This window comes from Callorhinus ursinus, unplaced genomic scaffold (assembly GCF_003265705.2).
Source record: "Callorhinus ursinus isolate GAN/ISIS: 27379988/994484 unplaced genomic scaffold, GSC_fseal_2.0 scaffold1, whole genome shotgun sequence".
Lineage (NCBI taxonomy): Eukaryota > Metazoa > Chordata > Mammalia > Carnivora > Otariidae > Callorhinus > Callorhinus ursinus.
The window spans coordinates 3,438,310-3,454,073 of NW_027397063.1; the positions used below are offsets into that span (position 1 = coordinate 3,438,310).

General features: G+C 39.0%; 1 protein-coding gene across 5 annotated transcripts in view; it reads right to left on the reverse strand.

The window, feature by feature from the left end:
• The window catches only part of SLC5A3 (solute carrier family 5 member 3), a 33,908-nt gene that overhangs the window by 17,422 nt on the left and 722 nt on the right, over positions 1–15,764 (reverse strand). The window contains exons 1-2 of one of the 5 annotated variants that reach the window (XM_073891046.1): positions 4,446–10,378; positions 2,670–2,862 (exon numbers count right to left, since the gene is read on the reverse strand). The exons of 1 other annotated variant lie outside the window; for it this stretch is intronic. The gene's annotated coding sequence lies outside the window, so the exon portion shown is untranslated. Of the gene's footprint in view, positions 1–2,669; positions 10,379–11,089; positions 15,570–15,764 lie in introns of those variants that run through there. 3 more of the 5 variants (XM_073891037.1, XM_073891048.1, XM_073891034.1) reach the window with 3 other exon arrangements.

Genomic DNA, 15,764 nt, shown 5'->3' on the forward strand with positions numbered 1-15,764 from the left:
CGGACCCTCCCCCCTCTCATGCTCTCTCTCTATCTCATTCTCTCTCTCAAATAAATAAATAGAATCTTAAAAAAAAAAAAATCTGTGCTTGTAGAAAAAATACGTGAGATGTATATATAACAAACGATTACAAAATAGACTACAACAGTACATAGGACAAAATTCAACTTAAGTATTTATGGGTGATCATACGTAAATGGATATATGGAAAGAGAAACTGAAGAGAATCAAAACAAAAGAAGCACCAGGCACAGGCTTCCTAGATAAGTAAACAAATAGAACCGAAAAACCTTGATGAGTCAGCTCGAAGACCAGGGCTTATCCTGGTTCTCACCATCCAAACCCAAGGCTTGTGCCTTCATTCTCTGCTCTGTTAATCAGCTCTTTCATCAGAGAATAAAAAAATTAAATCTAGAGCCTTCTACACCTGACTTTGTTAACATGGGCTATATGAATCTACTCAAGCCATCCTTCCTTCACTTGCTAACTCCTCCATCCTTAAGACATTAGGTTAAAAGAATCGGCAATGTATGATCTACAGATCAAAGAGTTCTCATAGTAAAATCTATGGACCACGGTTCTTGTTAAGTGTTTCTGACCACCTACCATTGCTTGGGAATGTGAATAACTTGGCTCATATCCCTTAAACCTGTCTCACTCTCAGTATTCCCCATCTCAAGGAAAGGCAACTCCATCCTCACTATTGCTCAAGTCCTAGCATCTGCTGGATCTACCTCAAAAAATTTATCTAGAATCAGACCACTTGTCATTTCAACCTCCAGAACTCAGGTCCAACTCACCATCCCATTTCATCTAGTTAAACAACTGCCCTCACCTCTTAACCTGTCTGCAAGCTTTGGCTCTTGGCCCACTGCAAGGCATTAATCAAAACAGCAAGCAGTTACCCTTTTATTCATAATTCACAACGCACCAAACACACCTCTGGGCCTTGACATTTGCTGTTCCCTACGCAAGGTACACTCAGCACTCCCAGATTTTCACAAAACTTGCTCTCCTCTCATTTACATTTTTGTTCAAAAGTAACTCCCCTAAGCATCTCAGCCCTTCATCCTGCTTTATTTTTTTTTAATTTACTTTATCTTAAAAAGTAATCTCCACACCCAACATGGGGCTTGAACTCGAGACCCCGAGGATCGAGTTGGATGCTCTACCAACTGAGCCAGCCAGGAGCCCCATTCTGCTTTATTTTTTTCCCATAGCACTCAATACCTTCTAACATACTATAGAACTTATGTTTATATTGTTTCCTCACTACCAGAATCTAACCTCCGTAAGTAAGGACAGAGATTCTTGTCTGTGCTGTTCAGTGATGTGATCCATGTCTAAAACAGTCTGGCACACACTGTAGGCAAATGTTTGTTAAATAAAATGTTAATGATGAAGTACCCAACCAAGAGTGTTAAGCTTTCAATATCCTACACAATCCTCAAGAGCAGGGTTTTTTTTTTAAGCAATTAAGTGATGGCAGAGTAAAAGGCCAAAAGGGAGTACAGAATTTCCTTCCCTACCAAAGTGATCCGCTATCGTAAACAGTTTGGAGGGGGTGTGTGTGGAATAACAAGGCAAATCAAACCAGGCAAGAAGCCCTTTGTTCAGGTAAAAATCTCAATGGGCCATTACAATAAAAACTTATCCAGAGCCACTATCTCATCTGACCCACCCACCATAACAGTGGTCTACTTACTTCCTGTACTAACTCCATTTCAGAGTGTGCTCTAGATATTATTACCCCTGCAATTATCAACATCCACTTCACAGTGTGCAATGATACCCCAGCACTTCTTGTATTATGGTTGTTTCCATATAAAAGGCAGGTCAGTGTGGTGGGCAAGCAGCACTTTCCTTCGGCCTACTCTATACAAGCCCAGCTCCTTGCTGATCTGAGCTATGAAGACTCTCTCCCTCCTCCACCTCTCCGTTACACTTGAAGCACTAAATGTTTCCACAAAACTGAGCAAGTTACTTTAAGAACCACCATATACCAACACTAGTGCCGGGCACCATTTCTACACTACATGTACCAGCTCATCCAATTTTCACAAAAACTCCAAGAGGCAGGCATGATAATGATCCCCAGTTTATAGATGAGAAAACTGAAGACATACTAGATGATCACCTAAGAAGTCCAGAAAAACATCCTCTGTGAAGGTGAAGAATGTATTCTTTTGACAACACTCCCCAGGAAGATACACATAAAAAAGTAGAAATAAACACAAGTCGGAAAAACATCTCATTGATAAAGGAGGAATAATGTGATTAGAAAATCACCCTTTGCAGTCCCTAATGAGTCAACAAAGTTTAACCTTATCTCTAATCATGAGAAAGCAACTACACAAATCCTAGACAATGATTACAATGGATGCTAGAATCCTTAGGTGAAAGGTTGATGGGGAACTTTAAAATGCATGGATGAGGCTGACAGTATCTGTGCCCATCAAGAATGAATCTTCTCTAAAAGGCAGACAGATGTGCAACCTGATGTGACACTACACTCAGAATACTTACATGCTCTTACAAAACAAAATCTGAAAACTATTCAAATTTTTACCTGCCAGTTTACAGAAAATACCTGGATTAGGTGAACACATAGAACACCAGGAAATGATCAACTAAATTCAGAAAGGAAGAAAGGGTGGGGAATCAATTACCGTAAAGACTCAAGGGGCCATCAAGTAAATGCAGCCTGTGGACTTGGTCTAGATTCAGATTCAAGCAAACCAACTGGGGAGAAACATTTAAGACACTTCAGGGATTTGAACATGGAGATGTTAACTGATTCAGAATCATCAACAGATGCGAAAGCCAGAAGACTGAAGAATACTCAGTCTCAACTTTGTCACTCTATAAAAACAAAAGGAAAAAAGGCAGTTTACAATGGAGCAATCCGGTGGGTATCACCTAAACCAAATGACTGCTTAACATCAATAGTGAGACAAACTGACATGCCTCCTGATGCAATACACAGACATCCCTATTTGATAATTATGTCAACAATGTTTAACCTATCTCTAATCATGAGAAAATCAACTAGACAAATCCAAATTGAGGGTTTGTGCAGACCAGTGGGCCTGGACTCTTCAAAGTGCTACTGTCATTAATGACAAAGCCCAGAGAATTGTTCTAGATCAAGGAGACTAAACATCTCAATGCATGATCCTTGACTGAATTCTGGATTAAAAAGCTCAAGAATATTAATGGAATAACAGGATAAATTTGAACATGTATTGAACATTTTATAACAGTGCTGTATCAATGTCAGAATTGGGTAATGGTTATGTTGTGGTTAGGAAGAAAACTGCCCTTATTCCTAAAAAAGGCATGTCAAGATGTCTGCATCTCTCAAACAGTGCAAATTAAAAAAAAAAAAAAGAGCAAATATGGCAAATTCTAACATTTGGTGATCTAGGTGAAAACCATGCAAGTATTAACTGAACTGGTCTTGTAACTTTTCTAAAGAAAATAAAAAATACTCCAAGAAAAAAACCAAGGGCAGTGGTGGGTGTAGATGAAGCAAAATTGGTAAATGCTGATCAGTTGTTGAAGGTGGGTGATGAGCACAGTATGGAGATTCATTAAACTATTTCCTTTAATGTGTGCCGAAGTCTGCATCTTAACTCTCACTTCTACAAAATGGGAAAAACAGGTATCTCAAGGCACAACTAGATTACTAAATAAAAAAGCCCTGTGGGGAAAAAATGAAGTACTGAACAATTGTTACGCACTGTCAGTTCTTCCAGGGAAGGCTTGAAGATGACCTATAAAACAAACAAAAGCCTGCTGAACTGAATGCAAGCTAACATAACTCCAAGATCTCTGTGCTCGTTCCTGCTCTTCTGCCCAGGTCAATGGCAATGGCCTCACTTAAATCCTCACTTAAGTCTCGGCCTTGCCTGAGCACTCTAACAGAAATGAAATTTGCCACATTGGTTTCTCATCATGCTTTCTCTAGGATTTGCTAGTTTGTCTACCTTACAAGAATGTACGCTCCAGGAAAGCTGGAACTTTGTCTTACAGTTTAGCACTGTATGTCCCCCAAACATGGTAATGCTGGTACCCTGTAGGCACTCCAAACAGATGTGAAATACTTCCCTCAATCTAAAGGGACTTTAACTCTACTACATCACTATGTTGTACACTCTTTTCACAGATATAGTGATGAAAAGTAGAGCTTCTAGGTTGAGACTGCCCTTGGAATGCTGGCCCAGCCATTTACTGAGCTGTGTGACCCTGAACACCTTTCTGCTTCAGTTTTTTCACTTGTAAAATGGAGATCACACTATCTAACCCTTAAGATGGCTGAGTATTCAAGGGGAAAATACATACACACACACACACACCCTGCTTAAACTACCCACTAAGGTTTAAAGTATAAAACATAAGGTTTAGAGGTAGAACATGCAATCATGTCAACTCTGTGGGTTCACCTTCATGTTTTCTGTACTTATCCTACTTGGTTCCAGTCTGATGTTCCTGGAAAAATCATTCCTAGAAGAACAGATGCCAAAATGTTTCTTGTTTTTCCATGTGACTGGGGCCAGAAAATATAAACACAAGTCTTCTTGTAGACCAGATTCTTAATTCTCCCAGGAGGCCAAGTCATAAATAGAAGGTCCTAAAAGTGGGATGTTTCCTCAAGCAGATATATTTGGTTGGAAAATTTTTAAAACTTTCTAATTTTCCTCAAGGTTTAGGGAATATAAGATTTTTAAGAAGTAAAAAAATAAGACAACATGATAACCTGATCTGTATTTGGAAGGACTAGTAGAAATTATGGCCTGAACTGAACATAAAAAGTAAACTTTGGTATGATGTTACAGATTATGAATGCAGCTAGATTCTCCTCTTGCATTTCAACGACAGGACAAATAGACTGGTCTAAAAATCCAGAGAAACAGGATCACAACTGCTTTCCAATGAATGTTAGAAGATAGGAAGATCCTGATGTTACAGGTTCCAATTATTTCATCCGAATCAGATAAAATATAAAGAAAATTTTGTTAGGACTCTTTCTTCACCTCAACCTTCTTAAAATGAATTTACAAAAGCTCCTGGCCCTCAGTCCACACATGAGAACGGCTTTCCCGGACCAGTAACACTACTACAGACTCAAGATCGTCCCTGGTGGAAACCTGGTTTATCTCAGGTTTTCAAAATAGTATGCTTCACACAATTGTTTCTCATATAATTGCTAACAAAAGAGAAGTCAGGTAGTACGCCAGCTAAAGAATGAAAATCAAAACAACATACTACTGGGTCATATATTTACTTAAGAGGTTCAACCAAATTTTTTTTAAAAGAACACTGAAGTACATCTTTCTATATATAACATATGCCTGGCAAAGACCCTACCCTCAAATTTAGCTTTTCATTCAGCAACAGAAACTCACCTTGTATCTGAATCAAACCCAGAACTGAATGTTTTATATTCATAATTTACCCATCTAACCAAAGCAAACACTGCACACGGGTTCCCACACAAGGACCTTCCCAGTACCTGAAATCCAAGTGCAGCTAAGGTCTTGATCACCCCAGTGAGAATTTTCCCATACTGGACTCCATCCACAGCAATCTGGCTAGGATAGATGCACTTGGGTTTCTTCAACGGACAAAATTCAAGCATTCTAACAGTAAGGATAGTTGTCAACCAAGAATGTTATAAAAACTAAACAAAGACAATACCAGCATTTCTTGATTCTGGGGCAGAAGCAAGCAAATGCCAGTTTGTGAGCACGGAGGACTCTGGGTTGAGGTTTAAGGGTTTGGTTAAGTCCAAACTTTCACTTGCAATTCCATTTTTAAGGGTTCACCCACACCAGCAACTCCTGAGTGTTCCCAAAGTGGGTAGGGATTCCCTTAACTACGATGCCACAATCACAGTAAAAATGCTTGGGGGCGTGGGGAGGGGGGTTGCACAATCAATTATACCCTGGACTTGAAAGGTAGGAAAAGAACAAACTGAATCTGAGATATTTTTTTCACTTGCAATTTGCTGTTATGTATATGAAGTGAGGATGGGGAAGTGAGAATGACAAAAAAGGAAAGTCAGTCAAGGCAATAGCTTGGCTTCCACTTTATGGAAACATGAAGCCTAGTCAAAAATAAAAATATTCTAACACCCCCTTGTTCTATACTCTGACTAGAAGAGCAACTACATTTTGTTTCATGGTAATACTATGTTCCAAGGATCATGGGTCATGTAAGCTAATGTGAACTTCAAAAAATTTCATTTTCTAGACAAGCAGTCTGCTCAGAACAGTATCTCAAGCCCCTAAGAGGTTAGTACAATGGGTATAAACCAAACTGCACTAATGTGGGCTTAAAATAAGCACTCATCCAGACATCAAAAAAAAAAAGTGGACTATGAATACCAATTTCTGACAGTTTATGTCATACTTTAGTCCTTGTGCTACTCTGAAGTCTGTACATACAACACTTTAGCCTATATGGACATACATAATTCAATAGTCCAAAACTAGAAACTAGTATTACTTTTAAGAATAGAACATGTTTGCCATTTACTAATTAACTATCAGTCCTATTGTAAACCAATGACCAATTAACAAAGTGGGTTTTATCAACATGTGAGCAGCAATTTCTGAAACCTAAATGCTAAAGAGGTCCAAAAGCAATCATGGACATCTTTAAAAAATGTCTAAAGCCAATTATCTAAATCAGAAATTATAAGGTGGTAGCATATCTGACCAACAGATTTATTTCATTTGATCCATGATGCTTAAGTAATTTTGAATTAGTTGCCAACATCTTAAAAATTGGATTTCCTAAAAACTCTGGATTTCTGACTACGAACAGGACAGAAAAGGACGAGCTGGTGAACCAGGCCCACCCTCCCAGGCAACAGACTAGGGGGGTAAGCACCAGCACCACCATCACACATGCGCTTTCCACCCCGCAGCTCTTCCATCTCGCCACGGGCCCACCCAGCCCCTCAGAGCCATGAATTAAAACACTCCAAACTATGACAAAGTATAATCTAAGCTGAGGACAACCCTTCATACTTACCCAGTCTTAAAACAATAGTTAAAAGAATTAACACACATCCTGGCTATTTCTCAGGCAACTTTGCTAAATAGCTTTTATTAACTCATGAATACATTTACAATTCACATTGCCATCTCCCAAACAGAATGAAAAGGACTTCAGTTCCAGCATTACTATTCCTCTTGGTCACATTCTTGTTTCTTCCTTTATATGCTCACACACACACATTCCTTAAGTCTGCTCCAAGTGGGCCCAATACCTTATACGATCCCCAAGCCCATTATGCAACTTAAGGTAAAATAAAATAATCGGGTACCAAGTCACAAATTAAGCCTGAAATAAAGCTGGATTTAGAAGACTGACAGTTAAGTAAACATCATCTCTTGTAGAAGGTCTTATCTTGGACTTGTTAGATCACAAGTCTTTCTGGCTTATAAAACAATTACTAAAAAAAATTAAGCATATTAATGAAATATATACACTCCAGCAACTTGTGCTGTAAAATAATACTGTTTTAATTCTTATAAAATCTATTACCAACAGGAAAGGAACAAATTCTTAAAATCACCAATTAAAATATGTAGTTTTATAATCCACTGCTGCATCAAACATGAAAAGTAGAATACTAACTGAAAACGTATTCGTGCATATAGTGGCAGAAATTGATTAGCCTACCATCTATCTGCTACACCTGTTTTTCTTACTGAAAAGAGGTCATCCTTACAGCTTTAGCTTTGCCCATTAGCAATCAAACATTTACTAAATAAATTAAAATACTAAGTTTCCCCTACACTTGCCTCAAATCACCTTAATAATTAATAGCCTATCTTAAGTAATTCTTCTCTTTAAATTTTCCCTATTCTTCACTTTTCCCAACTTCTCACCTAAAACATACATTAAGTCTTACTTAAAGTACTAGTTATAATAAAGTTGGATGGGAGAGATAAACACAAAGACCAGACGCAAATAGTTTAGTTCTTGATGAGAAGTCCTAGTGCACAGCGCCTGGCAAAGGCCAGCAGTTGTTACTAAATGATGTAGACATCAGCCTAACAAAGAGGTCGTTCTAAGCTGGTACAGTCCATGGGAACCCTCATATACACACTTTACATCTCCTAAATGCAAAAACTTGCCCTTGCCTTAATTAGCAGACAAGCTATTATGTAGTATGACTCATGTTCATGACTTCAAATACTTATTGAGCAACTACTATACTCCAGGTTTGACTAAGGCTCAGATTCTGATAAAACAACTTACATATAAAAAAATTTACCTTTTAGAGTGTCTTTATCATTAAGGTGGTAATAATGGAAAACTAGGCAATAGAAGTTGGATAACTTGCCTGATATTACAAAGCTACTTTAGTGACATACTGAAGACCTATTACGTCCAAGGTCATGTTACCATTTTATCTTCAGACTCTCCAATTTAGGGATCGCTCCCATTTTACAGCGAGGAAATGAAGATCCAAAAAGGTTAAGATCCCTAGAAGGTAGGTGCCAGGAACCAAAACCAGGTCGATCTGTCTCTAGCTCTTTCTAGTTTCCCAGTGTCAGTTCTTTTGTTTATTCTGACATAACACAACCAGTATCTTCATTGAGGATCTTACATTCTTCTATTCATTTAGAAAACAAAATCAGAGCACTTACTGAAGCAGAAGCTTTCATAACCAAAACAATCATATCCAAAAATAATAGGTAAAAAAATGAATTAAAGCTAAAGTAGGAAATCGAAATATCATACATACGTACCTTAAAAATTTTATTTAAGTTTAACACATAAATGTACATTCATTTGCCAATCTTAATATGGGGTGAAAGCACTTGGAGAATGGAATCGATGATGAGGAGCTCCTTGCTGATTGAAGTTCCTTCTGCTTGATCTAAACCACATCTATAAATGCATCATCTACAATTTTCCATTTTCAGTTTCATTAAAGTGGAAAGCTTTAAAAAATCCTTGTAAAGCAGTCTACATACAGAATCCTTTGGGACTAATGCTCTTCTTCCTCCCAAAATTTTAGATATTGCAGCCAACTAATTCTACAGCCATTATTTAGTAACTCACCTTTATCAAGTCTTTCCAAAGAATCCAACTTGGTTTTCAGGGAAAAAAAGTTTTGCACTCATTTCATCAGTTTACATGATATTTAAATTATTATTATTATAAAAACAAGATTACCTGCCATGAAATAGTCTTGGAAACCAGGACTTCTGGTAAGCATACACCCCCGCCCAGTGCAAGCCAAGTGCACAGACTTGAAAACAACTTACTAACACAAGAGGTCAGCATGCTATCACCCAAAACGTTTCAGAGATGAAAGTAGAAATCCTCATAAGGTAGCTAAGTGAACATGGACATGTGCAATGCAGAGCAGAGGACAGAAATCAAACAGGCCCTCAAGAATTTGTAATCTAGCAAAGGAGATGAACATTCGCCAATTAACTACCATATGAAAGTGATCCATGTGATAAGACACAGGAAAACACCATGCAAATCCAAAGGAAAGGTTATAGGTTACAGACTGTACTCCTAACAGTGTAGGTACTCAATATTTTTTTAATGTACTAAACAAGATAAAACGCATTTTAAGCAAGTTTTCACATAGACCATGGGTAATATGGAGAGGAAGGGCATTCCAAGAAAAGCAGTATGACACAGGCACCAAAGAAAATGAAAGGCAATGGTATTTATGGGGATCTGCAACAGGTTGCTTACTCGATATATGGAAAGGAGAATGAAAGAAATTGAGATGAAGTTAAAAAAAAATTGGGGTCCCATCAGAGGTGGCCTTAGATGCCAGACTTCACTTAATGGCTTTGTGAAAACGGGAGGTGTGCTGGAGTTTGGCAACAGTGTTGACAGGATCAACTGTCAGGTAATAAAGTAATCCGAAAGTCACCACTATACAATGCTCTGTATTATTTCCTTGCTAAAAATGAATCTCAAGTGAAATCTCCATTTAATGGTCTTAAGGTATCTCAAGAACAGCTACTTCTGCATTCCAAGAAGCATCTTCACTACAGGCATTAACTAACCTCCCCTTGGCAAAGCGTTAGACCAGCTAAGAAACTGTAAGAATCAAGCTAGAAATATTAGTGGTTCAACTCGAGCAGAGAAGACTACATGGGATTGGGTAACAGGAATATAAGGAGTGGAATTTGTTCAGCCACAGGTGACAGAAGACAGAGAAGTCGTAAAACAGAGTTAAGTTAGACAAGTTTTAGGGTAGGCAACTCAAGTTTGAACCATACTGAGTTTGCAGTGCCAAGGGAACATCCAGGAGGCTATAACCACCACACAGGAGAGAACAAAATGCCAGAGTTCGTAGCTTGTTACAAAAAAAAAAAAAAAAAAAAAAAAACCACACACACAAAGGCAAATCATCCACATGAAGGTGAAAGATATAGTAATACAAGGAAGGAAAGGAAAGAATCAAAGCAGAAATGTCAGAAAACAGCACCATAAGAAGCTTAGAAAAATACTGAACCTACAAAATTATGTGTCTGTATATTCTAAATCAGGGGTCAAATTTCTTCTGTAAAGGACAAGAGAACAAATATAAACAAATGAACAGGGTTATGTTCCAATACACCTACATTTATGGACTCTTGACACTTGAATCTCATAGAGTTTTCAAGTCATAAATTATCCTTTTGATTTTTTTTCTCCTACTACTTAAAAATGTAAAATCCTTTCTTAGTTCAAAAGCCAGAAAGTACAGGTGGCAGGTTTAAATTGGCCTGTGAGCCACCATTTGCCAACTCCTGCTGTAACAGAACAACAGAGATGAGAGAACTGGATTAACTGTCCTTTTCCAAACTTCTGAGGGCAGTTTTTCCTTTAAATATATTAATAACTTACCAGATGTTCATTAAACTTGAATGATTTCCTTAAATTTGACTAATTCCTTAAATTTGATTCCGCTAAGAGGTAACTACATGTGTTGACAATAATCTCTGCTGGTTAAGAATACTGCCTTCCACTAAAAAGAGGTATTCTTTATCTTTAACAGAAAAATTACACTTGTACTACAAATACAGCAAAGGCACTGGACAAAAATTATTACCTTAGAGTTTGTCCCTCACTGCTTTCAAGCTCTCAGTTTTCTTTAAAGTGATTTTGTAATCTAAAGGTGAGAAGATTCAATAGCAGTCTGCATATAAATTCCTAGATTTTAAAAAAAAAAAACCTATAAACATCAGTAATGAATGTATGAGTCATGAATAACAATTAAGGGAAAAAAAATCAGTGCAGAATGTTAATTTCTGACAAGCAGTCTTAATAAATACAAACCATGTCTGGTGAGGAAGGACTCCTTACCCCCAAGCCACTCCTTGTACCTTAGCTGTAGCTCAGGGGCAGGAACAGGACTCCTTCTTCAATCACTTGCTGCGGCAATGAGCTGTAACCCAAGAAAACTGTAATACCAAATGAGAGTATAACATTGCCCACAAGGCTCAAGTCTTTCATTACTGGATAACTATTTTAAGTTGTCTGGTTTCAAGCAGACAAAACACAAAGGGTGATTATTAAAGATACAAGCTAAGCTGTTCAAGGAGGGCCCATGAGAAGAAAAACACTAACTTAGCCATCTGACAGCTAGAACAAAGAGGTTTCCTTTTGGACTTTAGTTGCTACCATCTGAGAGCAAAAATGTCACTATTTCCTTGTTATCAAATGTTGCCCACAAGCGAAGCTACAATGACCTAGGTTTGGCTAGTCCCATACTTGAGTTTATCTACATCTCCAAAAGTTATCTAAACTGTAAACATTTTGTAGGTATTACTTTCAGAAGATCCTACCTTGGATACAACTCTAGAACAAATACAAAACTTCTGCCAGTTTTTTCTAATCAAAAAGGCTTGAGTAAAGAAAAATACAAGACTCTTCACTGCACAGTCAGAAAACCTACGGCTTTCTACGTTTCAAGAACTGGAATATCACTACGCTTCTATTTCTAAACTTATAAAACCCAGGTTATAAATTAAACTCAGATTACAACATATAACCCTTTACCTACAAAGAACTATTTCGATGAGTGATTTTAAAATTTAAAACATACTGTTTTTCAATGAAATTTATAAACATAAAGTAACTGGTGAAGTCTTTTAATGAAAAAGAACTCAAGATTTCCAAAGTACCTATCAGCTCTTTTATTCCTCTTAGGAAAATGTAATATGCAAGAAGATATATAAATGCTATTTTATCAAACACATATGTATTCATTTAGCAATTAAGCTAGTTATCACTTAAACCATTAATCTTTAATTCCTCATGTAAAAATTCCTGAGTAGCAACTGAGAAAACTTCAGGAAAAAACTATTTGCCCAGGGCTTTCACAACTCTAAATATGCCAACTCTGGGCAAACATACTAAGACATGGTAATTAAAATGTTCCTAAACTTAAAAAGTTCCTAAACTAAGTAACCACAGAATATAAATATTCTGCATAGATCTTTTTTTCACCTCAAAATTCCTCTTCCTGAACCCATCCTAAGAGTAAAAATTTTATACAGTTTACACAGCTTTTCCTAGGCTTCTCTACACAGTATGTGGCTTTATCATTCGTGTATTGGCAGTTGTCTTCTGCCTAAATGAAATTAAGTACCAATCTTTAAAATCTAATTTCAAGGTGAAATGAAGGGACATCAGCCACTTCCTCAGACTCTCCAGAAAAGGGTCCTCAGAAATCCGTGTCAGACCTTAACCACCAATGCATGACCCCTCTTCTCTCTACTTGAATGTTCCCACTGCAAGAGGACAAAGCAGAGGGGAACAGAGAACTCTCCTCACAGGCACTTGGTTTCTTTTTCAGTTGTTAAAAAACTCCTCTGATATTATCTGATACTGGTGTAACATGACTCAAATCTTTTTATTCTGGAGACCCTTCTATAAATATGATCTAAGACTGGTCTAAGCAACAACCTTTTCAAATGGCTTTAGTCATCACCTCTGAAGGCCTGGTTTCACAACATCCATTACTTTACCATGTCCAATTTCAGAATTTAGTCACACTTTTACCTACTTTTCATACTAAAGTAAAAGTTGGGGAGAAACGAAAATGAAGACTTTTTTAAATACACACACTAAACAAAATTCCAGCTAAATGGCACCTGCAAATAAATTTCTTCTTGGGAGGATTGGTAACTACATTCAGAAATGCATAAACCTGGAAGTGTGACTCAAAGCAGACTCATTTAACTCCCTGTTGCAAACTGAGAAAAACATTGCACTGGAAATTCTAAGTGACTAATCAACACAAAATTGTACAGTTCAAGAAGGACTCATTCTGTATACTACACCCTGAAACCTTTCAACAGGAACCCCCACAGGTGACTGTGCTACAACACAAGGGGTCTCCATATTTTAAGACATGCTGATAGCCTCAATACAGTTTCTGCATTTTCAATTTAAAAATTCTTGTATGCTCATTTTTAAGGAGCCCGGCTAGGGGTCAAAGGAAATAAAATAGGGAGAAGGGAGTAACACACTCCAAAGAGACCAGGAATGCTCTTCAGGCTTCTAGGGCACTACGAAAAAGAAACACAAAGGAAGACACCTCTGGGAATCCAAACAAAAAATGCTGGAAAAACTCCCATCAGTCTCAACTTCCATGTCTGCTCTAAGAGTCGTCAACATAAGCCCATTCCTCAATTCCAAGACACATCAGTGATTGGCTGGGGGTTAAACCATCCCTTTAAAGGGGTGTACACTTTAGGATCTAAAAATATGAAAAACATGCCACTCGGAATTGAGGCGTCACTACACGCCTCCTGCAGACGAAACAAACTGCTACAGACTAGAACTGGGGTTCCCTAAGCCTGCCAAAGGTGTAGGAGCTCACAAGTGGGATTCTGCAATCACATAAACCTAACGTGAACTTTTTCATTCATTTTTTCCCAAGTATTGATCCTGTTTTAGAATCCAATTTTCCTAAGTTGAAAGCAAAATTGTTCAAAACCAGAAAGTCTGTTAGACAGTTACAACCTACTCCAAAACTAGTTTTATGAACAAAAAAATAAAAGAGAGAGATAAGTTTTTGCTGTTGTTTAATCTGACTTTATTCAGGTCAAGAACACTTCCACACAACTTCACCATTGTTACAATGTCCTATCTGTACCCAAGGAGGCCTCCTTCTCCAAGGAGGAGTTCACCTTGATTATCTGCTAATGGGTTGCCCTTTCCCCCCAGGGATTTCAAGGAAAGCATTGAATTATCATTTTCACCAAACTGCACTATGTGTGTCTTACCTGAACTAAAGTAAAAAATGTTTGCGCCACATACAGGAGTATACCAAAAAACAGGATACAAAGAAATGCAAGTAACATGGTAAAGCAAATACATTTAATCTGCTTAGAGCCCTGTTAATTAACCAATGTACTTGGCAGCTATGCTAAAAACAAAGAGTGTGGAGTTTTCATTTCAAAAGGTTTATGGAATAAACAAGTATTATACCTATACTCTGACTGATGCTACCCGTTTCATCCCTAAAACAAGGTAAAATAAATTTCAATAACCATATTTCCCAGGCTCTATGGTACTGCCTAAAAAGCACAGGTTAAAGGGAGGGCTTAACCAATTTCTACATAACTACAAGTGTTTCCTTTTCAATAAAGTGCTTCTGGTTTTTCCTTATTCCTATTCTCCTTAAGCAGTAATATCTCAGCGTGGAGGGAGAAGAGCCAGAAAGGGGGAATACTCCAGAGGCTAAACAATACAATCTTATCTTCTCCCAAATTCTGGGAGAACAAGCTTGCGGACACATGGCACGCCTGACCAGCCTCTCTAGACCTGATCAAGTGACACTAGTGTCCTCTCCCACTTTGTAGTGTGCGGTGACTCCAGCCCTTTCCTAACGCTCCGAGATCGCCAGTTTTTCTGTAGAGGTAGGTCCGTGATCCCAGGCTTAAATTTAAGTTCAACCAAACTTCACTGAATAGCGACTCCTCCAAATTGACCCAAAGCGTGATTCTAGCGCCGTAGAAAGTTCTGCTTTGCAAAGTTCAGACATGGTGGAGTTATTTTTTTATCATACCTGGGCGGGGGAGGGAGGAGAAGGGAAGCACACACCACACTCTACGTTACCGAATTCACGGGAAGAATGGGGATTTCGGCGAAGGCTTGTGGAGTACCTGACCCAGAACAGAGGACGAAGAACTGCCTCCGGGCCGCGGGGCCCTGTCCTCGGCCACACCATCACTTGCAACGAACGGTCTGCAGGTTCGCTTAGCATCCCTCCAAACCTGAAATCCCCTACCTCAAGATCAATCAAAAGCGGGGGAGAGAAAAGTTTCTTCCGGAAGGCGCAAAAAAGGCCACAACTTGCATGAATGAAACTGGGCTAAGGGCACCCGGAGCAGGATTTTCGCTGAAGTCAGAAAAAGAGAAGTCAAAGATTTTTTTTTTTTTAACGTGAGATCGGTTACAAGCGCCCGTGGTCCAGAAAACTGCACAAACACGCTGTGGAGAACGTTTTATTGAGCGCGGACGGCTCCAGGGCGGCCGGCGGGCGCTAGTGTGGAGGCGGAGCGGGCGGCGGCGGCGGCGGCGGCGGCGGCGGCGGGGCCGGCGACGAGGCAGCTTCGCTACGGCGGGCGCGGGACCCGGCGCTCGCGCGTGTCCTCCCGCGGACCTTCCAGAGACTCCCGCGGCCGCCCCGCCCCCCGCCCGCCCCGCCGGCCGGCCGCGTGCGAGGCACACCCTCCCGCGGCCGCGCTCCCGCGCGGGCACACCCCCGCCTC